Source organism: Mauremys mutica, chromosome 1, assembly GCF_020497125.1.
Source record: "Mauremys mutica isolate MM-2020 ecotype Southern chromosome 1, ASM2049712v1, whole genome shotgun sequence".
Lineage (NCBI taxonomy): Eukaryota > Metazoa > Chordata > Testudines > Geoemydidae > Mauremys > Mauremys mutica.
This window is the reverse complement of record NC_059072.1, coordinates 255,189,458-255,215,414: the sequence shown is the minus strand read 5'-3', so window position 1 is coordinate 255,215,414 and position 25,957 is coordinate 255,189,458. Positions and strand designations below refer to the sequence as shown.

Genomic DNA, 25,957 nt, shown 5'->3' with positions numbered 1-25,957 from the left:
GAAGATAGAAGGAGGGAGGAAAAGCCATTCTGACATCCTTCGCCTGCGGAGACAAAGGAACCGAGCACTTTGAGATCTGTGAAGGGTCCTGGCCAGAGAGTCTGGTCAGCCAGGTTGGAAAAGAGACTTGAGAAACATTTCTTTGAACAAGAGACTCTAGTTTGTTAAATCAGGTTTTAATCTTTGAAGCACATTTTTACTTTTGTTTGCTCATTACCCTTTCTAGCTTTATGCCAGCTCTTTTTACAGACTTGTTTTAATTACTTATGTTCTATTGTCTCAGTTTCTATGACTTTTCAGCAGATAGCTCCTTGTTTATCATTATCATAGGAAAAGTACAGTGAAAAATACCCTAGCTAGAATTGTTTGTAGATGCAGTTTAATAAAATATTTTATTCTCTCACATTTCACATGTGCTCTTATTGTAAGACTTTGCAATTAATATCTATCAATTGTAGGCACTAGAGTGGTCAAAATCCAGTTGTTTTAAATCCCTTAGTTAGATTTTCATAAATTCCAAGGCCAGAAGAGACTGTTTGGATCATCTAGTCTGACCTCCTGTAGAACACCGGCCATAGAACTTCCCTTCAATAATTCCTAGAGCCGATCTTTTAGAAAAACATCCAATCTTGATTTAAAATTTGTCAGTGATGGAGACTCCACCACAACCCTTTGTAAGTTACTCTAATGGTTAATTACTCTCATTGTTAAAACCATTAAGGTCTCAGTTGTGCACAGCCCTGCGTAGGAGTGCATTGGGAAGGAGAGTGCTCCTTCCTCTTGTGACTCTGCCAGGACTGGCCACAATTGCAGTCCTTGCACTGAGTGTACGGATGGTTTCAACCCAGTAACGACAGTAGTAGTAGCTTCGTCAAAGGCTTAACCACGGCGCCTCAGCAGGATGGCCTCTCACCCCTCTTAATTAGCCAGTAGAATTGTTGCTACATAAAATGAATGCCTGCTGTACCTCTTCTAAGAACTATACACTGTCTGTGCCCCTGGAGGCACCATGATTCTAGAGACCTGCTGGCAGAGTGTGTCTCCATACTTCATAAAGCCAATAGCTTCATGGAATTCACTGAAGTTATGCCAGATATACAAGCATGCCAGTGAATGGAGAATTTGGCTCATAAATTTTGGTCAGAATCTGCTCTTAGTTTAGGCTATACCTGTTGGTTCCATATTAGCAGACATCACATCAAGAAGAAATCATCTTCTGAGAAGGTAGATGTTGCTCTAGGAGAGGAGGAGCATGTCACTAGAAGGTGAAGCCTCCAGACATTCATTCATTTGGATGAATCTTCTTCACAGCAGCCTGCCATAATGCTATTCTCATCTGACAGAAGTTGGCAATTATACACGTTTCTGCCACCCAGGTAATTTCCCAGAATTCTGTGATTTTACATTTAGCACCAGTCTAGAAATGATTAGCCAGTGAAAGTATATATTTAGCTACATTTAATTATATGGGTTTCCCCTCTATGAAAACACCAATAAAAATGTCTTTGGTTAATGTCAAACTGACCTGGATACTAGTTGCTGGATGGTGCACTCAGAAACAATTAGATCCTGATTTAGGGGAGTAGAAAAAGATGGAGAATATGCTGCACAGGCACCAGATCATATTAATGGAAAAGGCTACTGTCTCCCTCTGGAGTGGTGCCACAGAATGGCTGATGAGGGCCTTTGTGGGCAGAAAAAGGGGCACATGGCCTGACTATGAAGTGACAATTACAAGTTCTGTTCACACAAATTCTTCTCTCTAATCTGTTATTCTAGATTTTTAAACAGCCTCCAGCTAGGTATCTAAGCACCCTTCCAAACACCCTTACTAAAACAGAAGCTCATGGAAGAAAGCTCAGATCTTCACTTCCTGCCAATCTATTCTGATAAAGGATAGCCAAGACATAGAAGCTTGTTTTGTCCAGTTCTCTTGAAGAGGGACCAAAGGAAGGAAAGATTCAATTATGTACCTCAATGCACCATTGCATCTTCATGATCAGCTCAACCTGATTGAAACTAGTAAGGAAAAATCAGTTGATGCAGCCTCAGAACCATTTCCTTTAATTCTGAAAGCTAACCAAGCTTTAGTTCTAAAAGCTAACCAAATTCTGTGTGGTATTAGAAACAACATAGCTTTCATCGACTTGTAACTTGAACATATTTGATACACAATACAGTCTCTCAACTGCCAAAAATCACCTAATTGTGTCATTCGCAAGGGGGTTCAACCAACCACTTCCCATAACTCAGGATATTCTAACAGGCTTTTTATTATATGTACTAGTCTGTGAACTAATTTATGGTGTCCTACCATACCTCTTCCAATCTTTGGTTCATCCATTTCTTCTAGCTTATATTTCTGTTCACAGTACTATCCTAGCCCTCCATTCTCTTTTTCATTATATTGTATATCATAAGACAACACAATTGATTTCAAGAACACAATTGGGTATTTATGTATATCATAGACCTTAGCTACTGCGTCAGAATTGAATGTTACTCAATGTCTACCTAGAGTTCAGTGAAATAAGTCCCTTACAGTTGACTCATTTGTTATAATGGTCCCTTCCTCTCTAGAGCTGTACAATAATACATCCTTCATGTTCATACCACTTATGTTTTCACTGCGGATTCCCTAATATCTGGTATATCCACTCCCAGGACTCTGATGTTAGAGAGACACATTGACATGTTACATACCAAATGGACTTTAATCTTTCATGCCTGGTTTATATATTTGCTAGATACTTTTCATTTATCATTAAATTGTTTTTGCACAAAAGCTCAAGACTAGAATTCTTTAATTTTTGCAGAAAATCTGGAGAGCAGTACGGATAAATATGGAAAATAAAATACAGACCTCATTCCTCTTTCTCTTCTTTCCTTTTTTTTTTTTTTACCTTCTTGTCTAAATTTTGTAAGTTATAGGAAGAGGTCTCCATTATTTTCAAGGCCTTTTCTGCTCCATTGTCCAGATTTAATTCTTGTTTCCAATACTATGCAGAATTCCCATCAGAAAGGTTTTACTGTACTTCTGAACTCTCTGTCTGCTCCAAAAGCTTAACTTCATTCATAAGAGACTTGGTTTTCCCAAAGAGACATGGTTCTAGATGTCTTATCCCAGATGAGCCTAATACAAATAAATTGGCCAAAATAAATAGGGAACTCCCTCTCTTCAATTGATGTGAAAGTCTCTCTCTCACTGCAGGAAGATCTTCCTATAATAGATAGCTGGGAACTTTTTCAGAAAGTACTTCCCCAGACTGTACTGCAGATGTTTCATTTCCATGGACTTGTATTTAATAGCAAATGAGGATGGCTCTGAACAAAATACTTCTGTGACTATCAGGTACCATACTTTTATTAGAGTTCTGATTCCTCTCGCTCATGATTTACTTTCCTGAAACATGCCAGACAGAGAAGTGAGATTAAGGCTGCCTCTGCTCTAAGCTCAATTCAATCTCTGAAGTGGGCAAGGTAGAGACAGAGAAAAAATCATCGATGTTCTTCCTGTCACCTTCTCCCCAGGAGGAATCCTGAAGCTGAGGCCTGTCATATTTGGTAGACACAGGAGAAGTTTTTCTCCATGCTCTATGGTGATCCAGTCTTAGTGTTTGTGGCAAAACAGAAAAAACATACTTCATCATATATAGATATTGATATATTGCAAAAAAGCGAACATCATTCTGGGATATATTAGCAGGAGTGTGGTAAGTGAGATACGAGAAGTCATTCTTCCGCTCTACTCTGCGCTGATTAGGCCTCAGCTGGAGTATTGTGTCCAGTTCTGGGCACCACATTTCAAGAAAGATGTGGACAAATTGGAGAAAGTCCAGAGAAGAGCAACAAAAATGATTAAAGGTCTAGAAAACATGACCTATGAAGGAAGACTGAAAAAATTGGATTTGTTTAGTCTTCTATCAACAGAATCTGCTTGGCTAAAGTTAGTTTTCAAAACATCAGTTCTGAATTACCATATGCAAAGCATTATAACATGAGAGAACAAAGTGTGTGCATCCTCCTTTAGTAAATCGGCTTGTCTCCTCTGGCCAAGTGCTTCAACTGCTAGATTAAGGCCAACTCCACACCAGAAGTTAAACTGACCCAGCTACATCATTCAGAAGTGTGAAAAATCCACACCCCATAACAATGTAATTAAGCTGAACTAACCCCTAGTGTAAATAGTGCTACTTCAACAGCAGATTTCTTTCATCAACCTAGCAACCGCCTCTCTGGGAGATGACTTCACTACAGCAATGGGAGAATCTCTCCCATCCCTGTAATGAGTGTCTACAACTGAAGTGCTACAGCAGCACAGCTGCATCTGTGCCACTGTGCTGTTTCAAGTGTAGACAAGGCCTAAGTTTCCATGCCTGACTATGTGTCAAACAGTAAAAGCCTACATCAGGCATTCAAAGTCAGAGGATGTTCAACTGGTGATGATTCAGTCACCAATACAGATACAATGCTCCCTGTGTGACATTGAAAAGAGAATCAAAAGTAGGAACAGCAGGAAAGTAGCACAGCATCTGCTCACTCTTCCTCTATTTCTTACCCTTAAAGGCCTCTTGCAAACATACTAGTGGAATAAACAAACAGTATGGGCTAAATTCAGAAAAGGTGCAAGTAACTGCAACTTTCCTGTATTCAGTGGAGTTACAACTCACTTCCATCCCCTCATGGAAAAGTCCTGTAGAACTTAAGGATGAAATCAATGGACATCTACAGAAATTAAGGTAGTGGAGCAATCACTCAAAATATCCATAGGACTTAGTCGAGAACTATGCCCTTTCCATTGAATTTTTAAACAATTTTACCTCTTTTAATAGAGAAATATGATCCCTACTCTAGAATTCTACAGGTTAGTTTAAAAATTCCACAGGACTCTCACTCAAATTCTCCACAATGGCCAGGCTCAAATTTGGCTCCATGTTTCCAAGCTGAGAAAGTCACATATCTGGCAAGTACCTACAAGCAGAGCATGTTAATTCTTCCCACCTTTCCTACCCCAAAACCTGAAGTATCCCTGGGTGACACTGAAAAGAAAGAGAATCAGAAGTAGGAACAAGAGGAAAGTGATACTGTATCTGCTCTCTCCTTCCTTTGTTTCTTACTCCCAAAGGTCCCTGGCAAGCAGAGAAAGAAAGCATGGATTTGTTGTGGGCTGCTTGCTGACTCACAAACAGGATGCAATGCAGCAATAGCTTTTTCAAAATTCAGCAGTTCGGGATTTTAGGGATTTAATGCAAAACTTTTTTCGTCTCAACTTGGGTGGGTTCATACATGCTGAGTTTTGCTTTGTAGGATGAACAAATTCAAACGACCAAACTTAGCTAAGTTTGGGCTTGGGAACAACTACTATTGATTGTGTTAAGATTGAGATTGGCCCATTGGGTCCCTTCTTGGAGCTGGTTGAATTATTCATTATGAACAGTTTGTTTGTCAGATCTGGCCCTTCTGTCTGTGAATTGCCCTCAGACTGATCATTGGCTTTACAAATATATTACTCATAATTGTCTGATAAATAAATTTGATAAATAGCTGTAAAATATATTTATTTGTGCTGATGAGGTTTTGAAGATTGCTCACAGCAGTGCTTATAGTATTCAATATGCAGAAATCACTGTTTGAGTTGTATAATTAGTTACATAAGCCACTCCTTGTGCCTTAGTTTTGCCACCTCCAAAATGGTGCTGGCCTATCCCAGGGAGTTATTGCGGAAATAAATCGTTTTCTGTAAAGTACTTTCAGATCCTCAGAAAGAAGTCAGAGGAGAGTAAAATGCTATTGTGCTACATGGCTTTCGAAAGATGACACTGCAAGGAAAATGATCATTGACAAGCAAGTTTCAGATATGATTTGCAATTCTTTTAATCATTGCTGTACATGGTTTGAGAAATCAATGATGAATACATCAAAGATCTTCAAGGAGACAAACCATTCATGAGAATGTGAAGTTGGAGGAATTTCAAGTCTTTATGCAGTCAAGATGGTAATACGGTTTTGCTGAAGGGAAGAATTTGGTAGGGCTAAGCTACAGGAACAGACGGATACTGAAGTAATTCTGAAAGATACAAGTGCATTATAAATATTGAAGAGGGAAGGCTTAAATCAAGTCTTTCTAAAAATCTCACCAAATAACAAACATCTTAGCCTCATAAGGGATTCAACTAGGGCTGTCGATTAATTGCAGTTAACTCACATGATTAACTCAAAAAAATTAATGCAGTTAATGCTCATTAATTGCAGTTTTAATCACACTGTTAAACAGTAGAATACCAATTGAAATTTATTAAACATTTTTGGATGTTTTTCTACATTTTCAAATATATTGATTTCAAATACAACACAATGCAAATCGTACAGTGCTCACTTTATATTATTTTTTATTACAAATATTTGCACTATAAAAATGATAAACAAAAGAAATGGTATTTTTCAATTAACCTCATACAAGTACTGTAATGCGATTTCTTTATCATGAAAATGCAACTTACAAATTTAGATTTTTTTGGTTACATAACTGCACTCAAAAAGAAAACACTGTAAAACTTTAGAGCCTACAAGTCCACTTGGTCCTACTTCTTGTTCAGCCAATCACGAAGACAAACAAGTTTGTTTACATTTATGGGAGATAATGTTGCTCACTTCTTCTTTACAATGTCACAATAAAGTGAGAACAGGCATTTTCATGGGACTTTTGTAGTCAGCATTGCAAGGTATTTACGTGCCAGAAATGCTAAACATTCGGATGTCCCTTCATACTTTGGCCACCATTCCAGAGGACATGCTTCCATGCTGATGATGCTCATTAAAAAAATTATGCATTAATTAAATTTGTGACTGAACTCCTTGGGGGAGAATTGTATGTCTCCGGCTCTGTTTTACCCGCTGCCATATATTTCATGTTATAGTAGTCTCATATGATGATTCAGAACATGTTGTTCATTTTAAGAACACTTTCGTTGCAGATTTGACAAAAAATACAATGTGAGATTTCTAAAGCTAGCTACAGCACTCGACCCAAGATTTAAGAATCTCAGGTGCTTTCCAAAATCTGAGAGAGACGAGGTGAGGAGCATGCTTTCAGAAGTCTTAAAAGAGAAACACTCCGATGTTGAAACTACAGAATCCAAACCACCAAAAAAGAAAATCTTCTGTTGGTGGCATCTGACTCAGATGATGAAAATGAACCTGCATTGGTCTACACTGCTTTGGATTCTTATTGAGCAGAACCTGTCATCAGCATGGACGCATATCCCCTGGAATGCTGGTTGAAGCATGAAGGGACATACGAATCTGTACTGCAAGTGGCATGTAAATATCATGCCGGCTACAATAGTGCCATGAGAATGCCTGTTCTCACTTTCGGGTGCCATTGTGAACAAGAAGTGGGCAGCATTATGTAAATGTAAACAAACTTCTTTGGCTGAGTGATTGGCTGAACAAGAAATAGTACTGAGTGGACTTGTAGGCTCTAAAGTTTTAATTTTTTTTTTAATGCAGTTATTTTTTTGTACATAATTCTACATTTGCAAGTTCAACTTTCATGACAAAGAGACTGCACTACAGTACTTGTATTAGGTCAGTGTTTCTCAAACTGGGGTCGCCGCTTGTGTAGGGAAAGCCCCTGGCGGGCTGGGCCGGTTTGTTTACCTGCCCTGTCCGCAGGTCCAGCCGATCGCAGCTCCCACTGGCCGTGGTTCACTGCTCCAGGTGAATGGGAGCTGCTGGAAGTGGAACAGGCCGAGGGACATACATTGGCCTGAAGCAGCGAAGCGCAGCCAGTGGGAGCCATGATCGGCCAGACCTGTGGATGGGGCAGGTAAACAAACCGGCCCAGCCTGCCAGGGGCTTTCCCTACACAAGCAGCGACCCCAGTTTGAGAAACACTGCTCTAGCACATTCAAAAATAGCTCTCCCAAACTCACCAAAGAAGATTGGGGGAGGGGAGGAATCATTCAATTTAGCAATTTCTGAAATCATCCGGTAAAATTTATGTGGGAAATGTCCATTATGCTCATGCAACCTTAGATGAAAGAAAAAGTTAACTAATAATGATAACTTGTAGGAATACATCTTAAATCAGCAAGGGATTAAGAGGAAGACCCTTACACGGATTAAAAGGCAAAATGAGCTTCCTAATTTACCACCACTGTAGAGAGAGTTGTTGGCCCCGGTCCTGCAAACCCTTACCTATGTGAGTAGTCTCAAGACTTCAACAGATCTACTCACATGAGAAAAGATCAGCAGATTAAAGTGAGAATTAGTGGGCACAAAGAGACTCATGCTCACCCCATAATAAAACAAACATTTTCTTTCTTAATGGAGAAATCCTGTCCCATCTTCCACAGTCATGGAGGCTCTCTTGGCAGTGAAACTGCTCTGGTTTCATTGAACAAGGGAGGGCAGTGGGATTCGGGAAGGCACCTGAGTGTGAGGACCCCTTATGGGATACAGACCTCAGGTTCACTGGGTTCACTGTTTGGCAAGTGCCAAAGAAGTGTGGCAGCATAGCACAGGCAGGCTGAGAAAAGCGGAAATTTAGGGTTATCATTCCTGTTTGAACCCTCCTGCTCTTTCCCCAGCATGGAATGAGGTTACATGAGGCTACATCAGCCACCATAGAATAGTTCTGCAGCAGCTCACATCTAATGGGTGAGGATTCATCTTCCTAGCATCCAAGCTGCTACTCAGGTTGGATGCTGGGCAGACAATTCACTCCAAATACATCACTGACATCAATCAAAATGAAACATTTTGTATGAGGTAGTAAAATTCCTGTAATCATTTAGCCTATAGGGCAATTTCGTCAGACCTCTATTCAACACTCCTTACTAATGCAAAAAACCAACTGAAGGCAAGGAGAGTTTTGCTTGAGAAAGAGATGATTAAGGAGTGTTGAATGGGCTCTTATTGACAAAGAATTTAAAGACATAAGGGAAATCATAGGTACTTTTTACAACACAAGTACTCCTTTATATTGTATCTTAAAAGGAACATTGCCAGGGTATTTTGTATTTTTGTAATTTGTTCTATACCTTCATGGTTTTAATACCCACTTACCAACTTAAACATAGTATTTATTTCTCTTCTAGTTTGTCCTTTTCCACTTGGCGAACATGGGATTTCCTACTTGGTGTCTTTGAAGCACAAGCCAACACAACTTTGTCTTCCTCACTTCCTTCTTATCAGCAACATCAGTATTGTCAGCAAATATGCCTACATGAGATGATGAGCACATCACATTATATTGACATACATTACGTAGTCTGTCATATTATGATATACATAATATGTAAGAATTAAGGTTGTCAATTAATCACAGTTAACTCATGTGATTAACTCAAAAAATTAATTGACGAAGTGGGTATTCACCCACGAAAGCTCATGCTCCAATATGTCTGTTAGTCTATAAGGTGCCACAGGGCTCTTTGCTGCTTTTAAAAAATCAATTGCGATTAATCAGTTTTAATTGCATTGTTAAACAATAGAACAACAATTGAAATTTATTAAATATTTGGGATGTTTTTCCACATTTTCATATATATTGTATTCTGTTTTGTAATTGAAATCAAAGTGTATATTAATTTTTATTACAAATATTTGCACTGTAAAATGATAAACAAAAGAAATAGTATTTTTCAATTTACCTCATACAAGTACTGTAGTGCAATCTCTTTGTTGTGAAAGTGCAACTTATAAATGTAGATTTTTTTTAAACATAATGGCACTCAGAAACAAAACTTTAGAGCCTACAAGTCCACTCAGTCCTACTTCTTCTCCAGCCAGTCGCGAAGACAAACAAGTTTGTTTACATTTGCAGGATATAATGCTGCCCACTTCTTATTTACAGTGTCACCAGAAAGTGAGAACAGGCATTTGCATGGCACTTTTGTAGCCGGCATTGCAAGGTATTTATGTGCCAGATATGCTAAACATTTGGATGCCCCTTCATGCTTTGGCCGCCATTCCAGAGGGCAAACTTCTATGCTGATGGTGCTCATTAAAAAAATAATGCATGAATTAAATGTGTGACTGAACTCCTTGGGGGAGAATTGTATGTCCCACTCTGTTTTACCGGCATTCTGCCATATATTTCATTTTATACCAGCCTCAGATGATGACCCAGCACATGCTGTTCATTTTAACACCACTTTCACTGCAGATTTGACAAAACACAAAGAAGGTACCAACAGGAGATTTCTAAAGCTAGCTACAGCACTCGACCCAAGATTTAAGAATCTGAGGTGCTTTCCAAAATCTGAGAGGGACAAGGTGTGGAGCATGTTTTCAGAAGTCTTAAAAGAGAAACACTCCAATGTTGAAACTTCAGAACCCAAACCACCAAAAAAGAAAATCAACCTTCTGCTGGTGGCATCTGACTCAGATAATGAAAATTAACATGTGTCAGTCCACACTACTTCAGATTTTTATCGAGCAGAACCCGTCATCAGCATGGACGCATGTTCCCTGGAATGGCGGTTGAAGCATGAAGGGACATAGAATCATAGAAGATTAGGGCTGGAACAGACCTCAGGAGGTCATCTAGTCCAACCCTCTGCTCAAAGCAGGGCCAATCCCAACTAAATCATCCCAGCCAGGGCTTTGTCAAGCCAGGCCTTAAAAACCTCTAAGGATGGAGATTCCACCACCTCCCTAAGTAACCCATTTCAGTGCTTCGCCACCCTCTTAGTGAAATAGTTTGTCCTAATATCTAACCTAGACTTTCCCCACTGCAACTTGAGAACATTGCTCCTTGTTCTGTCATCTGCCACCATATGAATCTTTAGTGCATCTGGCATGTAAAGATCTTGCAACACCAGCTACAATAGTGCAATGTGAACACCTGTTCTCACTTTCAAGTGACATTGTAAACAAGAAGTGGGCAGCATTATCTCCTATAAACAAACTTGATTGGCTGAACAAGAAATAGGACTGAGTGGACTTGCAGGCTCTACAATTTTACATTGTTTTATTTTTAAATGCAGTTTTTTGTACATAATTCTACATTTGTAATTTCAACTTTCATGATAAAGAATTGCACTACAGTATCTGTATTATGTGAATTGAAAAACATTTATTTTGTGTTTTTACAGTTCAAACACTTGTAATAAAAAATAAACAAAGTAAGCACTGTACACTTCGTATTTTTTGTTGGAATTGAAATCAATATATTTGAAAATGTAGAAAACATCCAAAAATATTTAAATAAATGGTATTATATTATTTTTTTAAATTGCGCTATTAATCACGATTTTTTTATCGCGCAATTAATCATGATTATTTTTAATCGCTCGACAGCCCCCGTAAGAAAATGTAACATGTTATATTTTTATATATGTAAAATATATAACACATATACATAACGTGATGAAAAGTTAGCTTAGCTTGTGTTCTCTTTGCTGGCTGGTAGGATTTACAGCAACAGAACAAAATATTGTATTGTAGGAGAATACAGAAACAGTGGATATTGATTTTTGTAAAACAAAAAAACAGGTAAAAGCATATGCAGAGAGAGATATAATGTGGAGGAAAAATCAGATTTAGTACATACATATGTTACCTAAGAAATGAACTTATTTGAAGTTGGTATATATTTTATATAAAAACACCAGCTATTCAATGACTTCTTATTTAGTTTAATCAAACTAATTATTCCCTGAGCTCCAGATAATGAGAAAAAATTACATCCTCCTATCTTTGGAGATTGCCTGTTGCTGTTTTTAATGTCTTGGTGACCCAGTGGTGGATTTTTTTTCCTTTTCTTTAAGGAAAACTTTGTGTGTGTGACCTGAAAGCTGCCAGCCTGACACCTCTAGGGAGTGAAATCTATTTATCTGCCACACAGACACAGTGCAGCCTGCTTCAGTACCAGCTTCCTCTCGGTGTCCTTTCAGTGTACCTCAGGCCTGCACTGAGGGGCTGGGTTTCTACAGGTAACAGTAGTTCAGTCACTGTGCCCATTCATTTCTTGGCTTCTTTGCTGGGGGAGGATGGAAGGGTTTAAAAAGAAAGGCCATGCATCATCCAGTAAAGTACTAAAGAACATGCTTAACTTCACAATGTGCTCACAACTGCTTGAAGTCAACGGGATTCAAGCACGTTCTTAAGTGCTTTGTGGAATCTGGGCCAGAGTGATTATGAATCCAGAAGACATTCTGAATTGTCAGCACAGTCTAACAATTTTATGTTATGTTATTTGGACCCAGTTTGCTTGGACACAGGGCTCTTACTCAGATATGGATCTGAATGCAAATACAACCAAGTTGTTTCCTTCTCCTGAATTTTCTGAAACCCAAAATGCCTAATTTCTGAAGCTATGAACTGGAACCTTCCACCCATCTCCTCCCTCCCAAACTAACACACACTGGGGGTGGGGTCTTGTGCTTCCTACAAACAGGTGAGGGGCTCCACATCAGCTTTGAATTTTAGGCATCTGGAAGCTCAGCTCCAACAGGAGCTTCTTAACTTTAAAAAAATCTACGTGGCGGTCCCAGCACTCCTTTGGGGTGTCATTCATCCACTCCACTTCACCTTATTCAACTACACCCCTCTGGACAGAGGGAGCTGACAACAAGTTCTCAGACACTTGGAAAAACTTAGACTTCAAAATTCACCTAAGGAGGATTGTTGTTTTGTTTTGAATTTAAAAATTCTACCCAAAGCCTGCAACTGAGAAGCTCAAAAAGGCCCATGTATTTGTGTACTTTTTTAGCAGGGGACAGGGAGAATAGGATTGAATATTACCCTTATTTGATTTCATTCGTATTCTTATCTAAAAAGTGGACAAAAAATCCAACAATGTTATGATGTACTACTTGATACTGATCTCTGTTAAATATCTAATGTGCTTTGGATACACTTGATATGAACATCTCCAAATAAGGTATTTACCTCACAACGTACCTACATCCATGGGGAAGAGACCTCACATCACTCTAGGAAGGTGGTATTTACACAGGCAAACAATTTTCCTGTAAGGAATGTACAATATTAAATCTGGAGAAAAGCACACACAAAAGTAGGCAATCACACTCGCCATGTGACTGTACAGTATATCAATGAATGTCTGCCTGAATATACATGCATGTGCAATACATATATTTTACTAGCTTCTCAATTCACCACATGACCAATTAGTCCACCTTTAGCGAATGAGCATATTTTCCTTGAATATGCACACAATATATGGGAAAAACTTAATTGCAAGCACACTATTGAAAATGCAGCCCTATTTGAATAGCCAAGAAGAATACAGTATACTGAATGATAGAGAGTCTCCCCCATTCCCTTTGAAGTTTTGGGTCCAAATCGGGTTTAGGGGATGAATGTAGGTTCAGTGAGTGCAGAAAGTCATTCCAGGCTCTAGTTGTCAGCAGGAGGTTCAGAAGCTTTCCCTCATCATTGTTGTGGGGTTTGTTATTTATTTGTTTGTTTTTGTGGTTTTGCTTTGTTTTATTCAAGTGGAGATTCTCTCACTTGAAGAAAACATCGGAACAAGTTACCCTAAGGAACTTTTCATATTTTTATATATATATATATATTATCCTCCACAAAATGGTAACTGTGGGACTTGATTATGATGTGTGATAGGTTGATGTTGATTTATTTATTCAGGGCTATTATGTGCTGTAATGAAGCATCTTTCTTCTCTCCCTCCCCCTCTCGCTAATAGGATTAGAAGGTGGATGCTTCCTCTGTAAGAAGAACTGATGCTGGTGCACTGTATTATTTTTCCTATAATACGTTAGGGATGTGGTCTCCTTTAAAGGTGCTATAATTCTAAAATGCTCCAGAATTTTCAACACTTATTTCACTAAACCTAATGTGATACATTATTTTTACTCCCAGAAAAAGGTAATGAAAAAATGCACTTGTTTTAGTAAAGTAATGTACATGGTATAGCATGAAATACATTACTATGGCAATGATTTTAAAAATACCCAAATCTTAGACTGTCAGCAATTTCCAAGGATTAGTCTCCATTATTCTTTGGGTCTCGGTCTGTTTCTCCTTTCACCTTTAAAGGCTCTATACTTCCTCTTCCAGCAATCAGTGTCACATTTTTTCCTCTGGCTTCCATTAAATAAACTCTCTTTCTACTAGGTTTTCCCTTTTCCCCTCTCTCTTTCTACTAGGTTCTCTCTCTCTCTCTCTCTCTCCCCTCTCTTGCTTTCAGGACCTCATCTTTACTACTTCATGCCCAGTCACTCCATTTCAGCCTTGTCTCCCTTTTGCTCTATCCGCCAGGCCCCCTCCTTCATCTGTGCCTCACTTTAAAAAGAAAACTCACAACTGTTCTCCAAGCACACTTTCATTTAACCCTAAGCTACACACTGAAGAATAACCTTCTGCACCTTGACCATGTCTCAGTTTAAGAAGTTTTCTGTATTAACCTATTTGTTGTCTGGTGCACAATTTAGGATTTTGTTGTTTTATAAACAAAGATTTTATAGAAAACCCAAAGGAAAAACTTACAATTCTGTTCAACGCAAGTTATAGCAAAATGTTTGTGATGTTAAATGGGTTCCTAAAACCGCACCTATTGTTACTGATCATGAGTTTTACTAACCGCTATATCAGAGCAAATATGAAAGTTTGTTTACTTGTAATAGAAATGCTGTGATACAACTCCGCAGTACTTAGCTTTCAGAGACTTTTTTCCCCCTCACTGCTTACTTAATGTCACACACAAACTCCCTCCCCTCCCTCCTTACATGCATATTCAATGGACCATATGCTTGATCTCAAATATCTCCAGGCATTATAGATCCTATTCACCAAGAAGTGGCTTGTACACTCATGAGGGAGGGAAGGGGGGGGACGACTCAAAGAGTATTCAAGAGTTTTCTGAGAAAGTAATCCAAGCAGACAGTGACCTGTATGTACTACGACATGGTCCACTTTAAAACTGGCCCACATTTCTGCAGAAAACACACATGGGCATTAGGAAATTCTCATTATTTCACCATAAAGGGGCCTGTAGAGAGATCTCATGAGGGATTTAAGCAGGAGTTTATTGACAAATTTTTAAAAACGACCAAGTCCTTGGCATCCAAGGAAGAGTCAAAAGAAAGCAGTTTTCAGGGTGACAAGGCAGCCCATCATGAGCCCAAAATGCATGACAAAGGCAACAGCAGCTCCGAAGCCGACACACCAACTGCCTCCAGAATCTGCCATGGGGCCAGATGCTGTGTTGGGAATTGCTCCCTGACAGCGTGGCATATGGGCTCTGCATGGCCAGCTGAAGAGTGAGAGATGGCCTGGAACAGTCTGGAGTGGGTGGGTAGAGGTGACACATCAGCTCACTGCTATATTTTTGTTGTTGGTTAGTTATATTATGTGCAAACATGTCATTGGCTTTACGATTATTAAAAACCTTGTACTAAACACGTCTCTGGTATAACTCTATTGACTTTAATTCCTGCTTGAACTTCATTGATTTGTCCCCTTGCCTTTTAAATAAATTCAAATATTTTTTCCATGATCAACATGTAGGATCAACGTAGAAGTGAATTCAGATACATTTATTGTCACTGTATAATGCTGCTTGTTTCTTAAAGCTGCAGTGATGAACAAGTCTCTGAAACTTCACAATTTACTTAAGCCCTGCACTAGGAAAGTACTTAAACCATGTGCATAACTTTAAGCATGCGAATAGTCCCATTTAAATTCAATGGAACTTTGTGTGTACTTAAAGTTACACACATGCTTAAGTGTTTTCTGGATCAGAACCTCCCTTGGGTGCTGGGCTTGTCTGAAATTGCTCCATTGAGCTGACATAAAATCCCAAGAGTTTCAAGCAGAGAGAGAAACCAAAGAGGAGGCAATAAGGCTGCCTCAACTAAAATTTGCTGCTACCCAGGAGGAGAAGGAGAAGGAAAAGAAGATGGGGCCACCATTGGGAGCTGACAATGGTACTGGAACTGACAGTAGGAGAAGATGAGGAGGCATGAAGGCAGCATGTCCAGAGAAGGGAACCAGATGGTAAGAAAGCATGTGCAAAGAAGAAGGGAAGCATGCGCCTGGGAGTAGTGGGAGGGAGAGGAACAGGAATATAAATAGCACTGCAGAATGTTTGAGTGCATTTTTTGTAGATTTAAAATTGCATAGTAATTTTGTTTAGAAATAAATATGTTCTTGAGATGGGTGATTGAAAGCCCTAAAGCAGGGCTCATTTTTGTTCTACTGATAAACCTTTGTTTAAATACTGTCAGTATATCTCTGCAGTGACTTTTATGAATGAAGTGTCCTATTCCTTACTTATATTTTACATCCCATAATTTTATGGAATAATGGCTGCTTTGTGCTATTGTGCAATGTATTCTCCTGCCAATGTATTCTCCTGCCTAAAATTCATTGGGAAGGTTTTGAAACTTGCTAGAGGCATCAAACAATGTGCCGGTGCATGAAATGAAGGAGGGGAAGGCAAGAACTGCCTTAGCCAAGCGCTATATACTAAGTCTTTCCTCTAGTACTTGTGAAATACTTGAAAACAGAGTGTAAAAATCTAAACCTTCTGAAGAAGAGTGTTCACTTCCAGCAGCAAGAAAGCAGCAATTCAGCATATCACCGCACAAGACAAGAGGTACTTTTGGTGAAAGGTACAGCAGTCCCAACAACTGAAGAAAAGCCTAACTTTTACCCACTCTCCTCTTCACACAGGCCCCCAAGACTTAGGGAGTGTCTACACTCCCAGGTGAGATTGTATCATGGCAGGCATACCTGCACTAGCTTTAATCTCTCTTGCATGGGTGACAATAGTAGTGGAGACATGGCAGCATGGGCTTGAGCATAGACCAGCCACCCCAATACAAGTCCGCTGGGGACCCTGGGTATGTATTTGGGTTGCTATTGTTACCTGTGCTAGCTAGATTAAAGCTAGCTTGCATACACCTACCTGTGTTATAATCACACCTTCACTTGCAGTGTAGACATACTCAAAGTCTTGGTGACTCATATAACATCCTCCTTCTCCAAAGATCTTCTTGGGACCTTGGGAGACCATTTGCTCTTCTTCTGTCTGTCTGGCGGCTCTGCTCTCCCCACAGTCCTGGCTAAGTCCTCTTGAAGGCAAGTTCAATTCCTGCCCCACCCTTGCTGGCCAGCAGTGACACAGGAAACACTTCTGTTACTGCTGCTGCAGCTGTTTTAACAACCCTGGAGACCAAGAGGAGATTGTTATTGGCTAAGAGCTGACAAGGTGCTCCTTACCCAGGTTCCCTTGTGTGGTGGGTCGAGATTCTTACTTCTCCATGGCAGCATGACGTGAAAAATGGAGACGAAGGCAGGTCATATTTTCACACAAACTATTCCTAATAACGTTCACACAAAGTATAATGTTCAATACTATTGATGCATTCAACTAGAGCTGATCATGAACGTGCTGTCCCTTTCCCACCCAGCCAGCTCCAGATTCAGTGTTTAAATATCACACTTGAAAATCCCAAGAAAGGGTTTTCTTCCATAACAGTTTCAGTGGGCTAGCAAGGAGAAACGAAGAGGAGAGAAAGGTAAACAGAAAAATAAAGTAGAGAGAGCCAGGCTATATTTTACAGCCTCTATATATAGATTGTTGAGCCAGAAGACCTGCACAGATGGAGCCTACATAACTGCTGGACTTTTAGTTGTTCCTTCATTTATCTCTTATCCCCATTTCTCACCCTTGGTTGTAACACATCTAATTAGCCAATAAGCTTTTCAGGACAGGTGCCATCTCTTCCTGCTCTACCTGACTGATCCTGCAGTCAGCTCTGTGTGGGCAAATTCATAGGTGGCGGGTAGCTATGACTAGAGGGGGTTCTGCCCCCACCCTCACCAGCTGTGAGCCACTTTGCTACCTGCATGCACCAATTCAGCAGGCAAAGTCCCACCTCCACTGAGTCCAGGACCTGCTTGGCACTGAGCCGCCTGTCTACCCAGCAGCAAGACAAGCCAGGCAAGGCCCCACAGCCCAATGTTCAAGGGGAGTCCATGGGGCCCTGGTATGGTGCTGTGGGCAGTGTCTGTCCTAAGAGTGGCCAGTGCCCAGCAAGTCAACCCCATCCCTGGTGTAGCAGCGATGCCTCCCCAGAGTTGGGGCAGATGACAGAAAGGGAGGGAACAAGTGAGACACCAACTCTTTATCTCCCCCCCGCCCCGACTCCTTCTGCTGCCCCCCACACCCAAGTCCATCGACCCTACAGCTCCTGACTGAACCAACCCCTTCTCTCCCTTCTTCAATTACTCCTGTCTCCTTAGGCTCACTCAGGAACGCCCCCCACAGTGCCTTAGCATCCCATCTTCCCTATGGAGTGTTACACAGGCTGGTAACCTTTTCCCCTCCTCTCCCTGTGTTCTTGGAGTGGTCAGATGGCTGCCTCCTCTCCTTCAGAGAAGCCCAACATAGCAAATCTGTGAGCAGCAAGAACCCAAGCAGGGGGAGCTGGGCCCAGCTCCCTGGGACAGAAGCTGCTGTTGCGGGGCGAATGCAGGGTGGACTCACTCGGCAAACCATCCTCCCAGAGCTTCCCCTTTGCATTGGGCCAGGATGAAGACAGCGACCTACATACACACACACACACACACACACACACACACACACACACACACACACACACACGGGGCCTCACAGTTTTACTCAGCTCCTCCAAAGAATATTTCCACCAGCTGCTTATGAGCAAACTTCTGAAGTCAGGTCCACCAGCCTGAATCAAAGTCTATACTTGTTCCAGTCCTGACTGGGATCTTTGGATTCTACTACCATAATAGAACAAGACCATAATACATTTAATCAACAAAACTTATGTATTTATTATGACCAGTGTAAAGAAAATCCCACTCTTCCTCTGTAGCATCACAGCACAGTGATGGAGGGCATACTCCTTCAGTTCCATACTCCTGGCTTAAAAAAAACAAAAATCTTGCTAAAGTATCCAATGCATTACTAACAGCTGTAGTGGTTATTCTTTCTCTATAAGAGTAAATCTTTTGTTATGTTTTCCCTATAAGAGTAAGTTCTTGTTACAGGGTATTTAAAATGGATTAGCCTTATCTTAAAATATGAGATCTAAAGATAACTCCTTGAGTGTGCAAGAGCAGTGTGAGATATAGCAGGCCTACTGTAATAAGAACCTGGCATGTAGTTGTCTGGCATGAAACATCAGGATTTGCAGCATGTACAGGCTTGAAAATAATAACACTTTGCAATGATATGGAGCCAAATTTTTCAGAAAAGCTCAGCTCCCAGTTAGGCACCGAAATAAGGGCTAGATTTTCAGAAGCGCTCACTACCCCGTGTGCTGAGCTCTTTTGTAATACTGGGTCATAGTGTCTTTCACCCAAGGTTTTCAAACGGCTTTATGGAAGTTGGAAGATAAACTTTATTATCACAAAAAAAGAGGCAGAGAGATTAAATAGGAAATTTTCCAGATGTATCATCTTTTATAGGTGTAAATTATGCCCACAATATCTGCACCTCCAGCTTCTGAATGCAGAATTGAATTATGGACATAAATATGGGCACTTGCACCTCTAACCACCCAACTGTCAATGCAAAGCAGGGAGTTAGAAGCACAAGTCTCACATTTGTACCTTCATTTACTTTGGGAGGCACAAAATGCGGGCTCAAATCGTACTCAATAAAAGAGAAGCTGGGTCTCTGGCCAGCTGACTATGCACCTCCGCACGATGCACCCAAGATCAGACAGAGTCAGCAGCAGCAGCTTGGGGAGAGAACCCTGTTGGCCTGCCCTTGCCACCAGCCCATCCTTCCCCACTGGCAGCCGAGTGGTTCTGACGGATATTGCTATCACTCAGATTATGAGCATTTCTATTATAAATCACTCTCTTTAGTCAGTAAGCCATAAAAAGCTTTTCTCCTGGCTGAAACGTGGCATATATCTTAAGTTATGGAGCAGAAGTTACACAGAATTTGAAAGAGTAAATTGTTCAGCCGTTACAGGAGGATGGTGGGTTTGGGGTTGGGTTTGTTTTTTTTGGGAGGGAGGTGGCTGAGGGGAGATTTTCCGAATTGCTACTCAAAAAAGAACTGTTTTTTCCCCTTACAAGTATCAGACCCATTAGATTATAATTTAGAAATTGTGTTCATTACTCATGCACACAAGTTTGTTTTTTTTAAATGAAAATATCATGACTTTTAGCATATTAACTTAGTGTTTGAGAGCAGCAGCTGGACTGACACAACATACAAAGGAGCCATTTCAATTTTATATTTCAAGAATTCACAAACTTAGAAACATTTACATGATTGATCACAAACCAGACCCATAGACTTTACATATGTCTAAATATACATTCATACAACAAGATGTTCTAGGCCAAATTAATTGCTAGTGTAACTGTATTGACGTCAATAGATTTACATCAGGAATGAATTTGTTCCACTGAGTCCAAAGGAGTCATTGGGTTATCAGGTAAAAATATACATCTACATAATAAATACACAATTAAAGCTTTGTTCTGAACTCATAGCATCCCGCTTTCTTCCAACCACCCAGAGCTTTTTCTTTTCAGTATAAGTTTTTAAAAAATCAGACAATTAACTTTTACTGTGGCCTTCAAGTTCTTGCTAGTCTGTGCCACAGCTTTAACATATAATTATACTTGGATAAAGTTTAAGGCTTATATGCTGAATGACTACGGTTGAAGAGAAAGCAGCACTGAAACTGATGCTGCTGCTAACAACACACAAAACTTGCACTCCTGTATAGGAAAATGAATATTTGCAAAAATCACCCTCATGGCTTGTCACACAAGGAATGTAGGATTAATCCCAGCATGCTGACTATGAAACCAACCCTGTAGTACTTACTCAGGCAAAGCTTGCTGACGCTGACTTCATGAGGAGTTTTGCCAGTGAAAGGACTGCCTGTTTGCAAGCAGGGTTTGGCCCAAAGTTCTGAGCAGACATGGACCTAGATCCTGCTCCATTTGAAGTCAATGGGAGTTTTACCATTTACCTTTATGAAAACAGAATCGGGTCTCAAATCTCACTTTGAGCTTTGTCAATAGGAGTTTAGCAGCTGACTTCAACAACAGCAAGGCCAAGCCTCTAACTGGTGATCTGCACTTCTGGGAGAGGTGGCAAAGGGGCCAGTCCTCCCTGTGTGGATTATTCTTACGTAGGGGCCAGACAACTAAGTGAGGTCTCACTCACGGCATTTCTGCCTCCTCACCCTTCCCTCAGCAGTGTGGCATGTTTGTCCCTCCTGAAGAAGTGGCAAGGGAATTACCCCTGAGCTCATAGACGCCCAATAAGCTATGCAGATTTCAGAGAGCCCCCTGACTTTACACAACCACCAACCTTCGTCCTAGCCCGTGGCAGCATTGTTTCAATGGATCCATGTGGCCATGGGCTTTGTGCCAGCTCCTGCTCATGGAGCCCATTTCAAGGGGGCGGGGTGGGAAGGGTTGCATAAAATGGAGAGGGGAACCTGTGTAGCTCTGACAGCATAAATTTAGCTGGGGTTGGCCCAGAGGGTGGGTGGGAACCAGTGCTCAAAACAGCTGCACACCCCACAGAGTATCCACAGAGGTGGTGGAGAGGACACTGATGGAAAGGCTGCACTGTCCTCTCCCTGGAGTCCCAAGGCCAGGTCCACTGGGTTCTCTTATTCTTCACCATGGAAGCAGAAGATGGCCTGTAGGGTACGCTTTGTATGGCGACCTTGATAAGCCGATTTTGACATAGTTTGTTTTTTCCAAAGAGTGGATACAATTTTGGGCACAAACTCTACTGAAAAAAATAAATCAAACCCCAGAAGAATCTGAACAAAAATATCCTAGGTCCCTCCCTACGTTACTACTGTACACTGGTAACTACAGCTTCCTCAGCCAAGCAGAACAATACTCTGGATTTCCAAACATGTATTCTTGAAAATTCATCCAAAATTTCCAGGGCTGTATTTTAACTTTGCTTTGTACTGAATTATTAGATTCTATTTATTTCTCTACTTTTACAAATGCCATTTTCCCACCCGGAATTCATGGTGAAGATCAATTTTAACTGGCTTAAAATAACTGCATGCAAATCTGTGGCATAGCTCATATTTGAGGTGATTGCCCTATCAACAAAATAATCAAGTGGAATTACCTCTGGAGACACTGTCCATCCCCAGCTGCAATGTATGTCTATTTTTTTCAGAGCATTCATTTAGTATTTTTGGAACAGACAAAAATTAAGTGTAACTGGGAGACGAGAGGGAACAACTCTAGTTTATGAATATTTTTAAAAATAAATAATTGCATTGTTACATTCAATTTCACATCAGAAGTGTTTTAAATATATATTCATTGCCCCACTGTTGTTAATGCACATTTAATTAGCCAACATGTAACATCAGTATTTTATAAAGTTATTAGTCAACATTTATTCTGTCTCCCCACGGTGATCTAGCACAGAAATACAAAACATTCTATGACACAATGATGAGCCATTTAAAACACTCCTATCCTTCTCATTGTACATCCCTCGTACTGAAATCTTATTCTTTTTTTCTTTTGCTCTTCCCTTTAACACCCCCATTCTTTCTTCCCCTAACAATGTGCTCTATCAAAATACCTAGCAGATTTCTGAATTAGTTGTATTTATCACGTCTCCTCCTAAAATACATATCTTCTCAGCTAAGGGAAAGGAGAAGTGGAAAGCAAAAGTCTATTTTTAGCAGGTGGTTATAATTATACAAACTTTAAAAGGGTTTATTTCTCTCTCGCTCTTTTTTTTTTCCCCCCGGGTTGTGCTCCCTTCAATCTTGTCAGCTGTAAAATGGGTCTCTTTTTAACCTATAATGGATCTGTGAGATTAAAGGTGAAGTCATGAATTAGTAGTAGTGACAGCCCAGCACGATGGCCCTGGCAGCAGGGGGTCTTCTTTTGTGTTCGTCCACTCTGACCTTCAGTGCCACTCTGTGTCTGTGGGAACCGGACAAGAAGAATGTAGGGGTGGAGTTAAAAAGCACAGAAGTGGCAGATCCTGCTACTGGCCAGAGGAGAGTTGACATTCTTTTGCTGGAAATATTCTGACATCATCCCAGTCATACCTCCTCGGCAGTCCATTCATTAACTCTTTTATGCTTTCCAAATGAAAAACAATCGATTCTGTTATAGGATGAGGAGAGAAAGAAAAAGTCTCCCCCGACAGCTTTTTTAGATACTACTTACTTGTTGCAGTGTAGTTTTTAATATCTGAAGGTCACTGGTTTTCTAGGGCCGAGTCTAAGTTTCTTGAAACATTTGAACGATAACTATAACCAGAAACATAGCTGACAATACACTAAGATTAAAAAGTTTACCAGTACATTGCTAAAAAGCAGCACAACGTGATAGCTTCTATTTGCTGACCGTTCGGGGAAGGGGGAGTTGGGTTCCCACAGGGAGGGGGGGCAGGGCGGGTTGTGGTTAGGAAATATGTTGAAAGGCCATACCAAAGCATTTAGCCATCATATACATCTCCAGGGCTACTATGGGGCAGTGTTCTCCCATACAGGAATAAACCATGGAGGGCAACAGAAATAATCATTCATCTTGAGAAATGTTTTTGGATTCAGCGGCTGGGGAAGAGGGGGAAAAGGGGATGGTTGAGGGGTTCAGGGTTTCTTATTTCACTGCAAAAGAAGCAAATATTGTGAGGGATTCACTTTTCACGTTTTCAGAGATCAGCTTTTGCGCTCATTTACGCCTCATGATACCTCAGTGGAGCACATGGGCGCACACAGAGAGACAGGATCTAGTGAGCTCTGCCAAAAGAAATAGTCCAAAAGAACTTACAGTGGCCAAATTAAAAAAAAAAAATCTATTAATAAATAAATAATACCTCAAAACAATTTGTTTAGACATTTTCAAAACAAACTGTTTTAACTTTTTGTCCGAGACAACTTTTTGTTTCCAAATGTAGCCAGATGTTTTAAAAAAAGGTGAAAAAACAAACCACCTGAAAACACAACAACATAAAACAAAAAATAACCCCTCCCCCCCAACACAGGGGGGGAAAAAATAGTTTGTGGTCAATGAAAACATTCCATTTCTCTCTCTCGCACACACACACACACGGGGGGGGGGGTGTTTTTTTCATTTTGTCAAGAAAAACTGAAAATTTTCAGTTTGACCCCAATTTTTTTCTATTTTTTGTTGGTCCCCTGAACCAAAGAAACCAACTACTGTATTTGCTGAGAACAACTTGTCAATCCCTGAGGAGTCTATTTTGTTCCACTGGAAAATGGACGCTTTGATTTTGGATTATTCTGGGGGGAGGAGCCTCCTCAAGCTTCATGGATCCCCCAGCTAGTCACTCTTAGGGCTCATGGGGAGAAGGGTCTTCACTCCTGCACACCTCAGAGTTTCCAGAAGGCCTATAAGGAAGTTGCAGGGGGTCGGGGGGGGGGGCGGAACACCCACTGGTCTCCCCTAGGCCTCCTCTTCTCACCCACTACCCCTTTCCCTGCAGGCCTCATGAGATATGTAGGAAGGGAGCCCTGCTCCTGCAGCCCTTTGGAGTGGGGGAGGGGAGCTGTGACCAAAGGGAATTGCTGGAGTACTTTGCGGGGGGGAGGGGCATTTTTCCTCCTCCTGTGGACCACCTGAGGTCTGCAGGACAGGAGAAATGGTTCATTGCCCTCCACCTCCTGAGCCCACCCAAGGCTGTTAGTCTGACAAGCCAGTTTTATTTCATCAGGAGGCCGGTGGCCCAATTTTTCTTGTTTGGTTTCTGAGATTCAAATTTCGCTCATTTGGAGAGTAGGAGCCTACTAAGAGTGTGTATGTGGAGTGGAGGGCACCAAGGAGCCTACTAATGCCAGCACTGGGCCACTTTGGGTATGTCTACACAGGACACTAACCCCGGGCTCTGAGTCATGTTTGAGCTCCAGTCCTCCTTCCATCCACACACAATCAGTCTGATTCAGGTCAGCAAGCACTCAGGACCTGGGTCGGAGGACCCTGCTATTTTGGGGACTGGATCAGAGCCCAAGTCCCACGGTGACTGTGGTCCAAGGCCTGTCATTTTGCAGCGCAAGCTGCAGACCAAAGTCAGAAGGGCTGCATAGTGAAGTATGGATGTGCCAGCATGGCTGAGAAACCCGAGTCCAGCAAACGTAAATCCAGGTGTACAGTGCAGCGTGGACACTCAAGCGCAGGCTTGGAAACACCATGTCCACAAATCCGGGTCCCACAGACCCATGTTTGGGGCCCTGATGATCACTTTAAGGTTCACTAGGGAGGAAAGGGGGCAGGAGCCTCAGACAACGTGCACTCCAACCACTGCTAGATGCTAGCAAATATAACTTCACCTGAGCAATGGCTTCATTGGGGGATTTTTAAGTTTACTCCAGAATGAAGGTCCCCTTTCAATGCTCGCTCTGGCTCTTCCCCCCATACCATAAGTTACCTCATGTTTGCAGTAATTTCCACAGGAACGGTGCAACTCAAATAGCTTAAAAAAGCAGCTACCAATTTTCAGCCTACAACTAGCACTAGCCACAAAGCAGAGTACTGCAGAGGAGCTGGCATATTCCTCAAAGACAGGGAGCGATGTGTGTAAATAGTATGGATTGGAATAGATTTCTGAATCAATCAGGTGATAGTCTTACCACTGACAGGTTTCAGCCAAGTTACTCATTTATACTTTCCACAGGTCTGATGTATATTTTCCCAGCATGGCCTTCCATCCAGATCTGGTCCTTTTTATGCTGTAAACCATACTGCTAACTCTGAAGACAAAGAGGAAAGTAGATTGAAGATGTACCTAAATGGAAAGAGAAGAATGTGGGATTCACATTGCTAAGTGTCACTTGGCAACATAACATGAGGAATATATAAGAACCTCAGGAGTCCTGGATCAAAAGGGATACTCACGAGTTTTCATGTTTCATTTCTCCCTGCCCAACACCATTCTTGGCCAGGAGCTCCTGCCAAACTTTCAAACGCTCTTCTTTCTCCTAATCTTGGCAAATGTCAT

The 25,957-nt window shown here is 41.0% G+C and overlaps 1 long non-coding RNA gene across 1 annotated transcript in view; it reads right to left on the bottom strand.

The window, feature by feature from the left end:
* Positions 1-5,963: 5,963 nt before the first annotated feature.
* The window catches only part of LOC123353044, a 65,908-nt gene continuing 45,914 nt past the window's right edge, over positions 5,964-25,957 (bottom strand). Inside the window, exons 3-6 of the long non-coding RNA XR_006574360.1 lie at positions 16,907-17,166; positions 12,901-12,980; positions 9,070-9,225; positions 5,964-6,067 (exon numbers count right to left, since the gene is read on the bottom strand). This is a non-coding gene — a long non-coding RNA (uncharacterized LOC123353044). The remainder of the gene's footprint in view (positions 6,068-9,069; positions 9,226-12,900; positions 12,981-16,906; positions 17,167-25,957) is intronic.